At 39.6% G+C, this 369-nt stretch overlaps 1 protein-coding gene across 1 annotated transcript in view; it reads right to left on the reverse strand.

The window, feature by feature from the left end:
- LOC119587748 (cryptochrome-1-like) overlaps positions 1-369 on the reverse strand; it is a gene marked incomplete in the record, with an annotated part of 40,863 nt that overhangs the window by 6,011 nt on the left and 34,483 nt on the right.

The following is a 369-nucleotide window of genomic DNA, read 5'->3' on the forward strand; positions in this document are numbered from 1 at the left end:
TGAGTAAATATGAGGCAGGCAGGACCCATGAAGCAATGAAGAATGCCAGTGAGGCAGAAACGGAAGGAGAAGGACAAACAGTGGAAGGCAAGGCAAGAAATTACGGAAACTGAAGAGAAACACCAAAGGGAAGGAGAGAGCAAAAGAAACAAGAGAAAAAAAATGAGAGAGGGGATAGAGAAAAGGAACTAAATCCATATAAACAGATAAACAGACAGATAGCAAAACAGCAAAGCAACAGTAAGTAGAGCGGAACAAGATTAGCAGAATAGAAAGAAAGGTTAACGCCTGAATTTTTCATGTTGGCAATTGACTGGTATTCTGACCTTGAGGGAATGGACTGATATTTCTGTAAAAATACTGTATAGT

The sequence above is a fragment of the Penaeus monodon genome, chromosome 23 (genome assembly GCF_015228065.2).
Source record: "Penaeus monodon isolate SGIC_2016 chromosome 23, NSTDA_Pmon_1, whole genome shotgun sequence".
NCBI lineage: Eukaryota > Metazoa > Arthropoda > Malacostraca > Decapoda > Penaeidae > Penaeus > Penaeus monodon.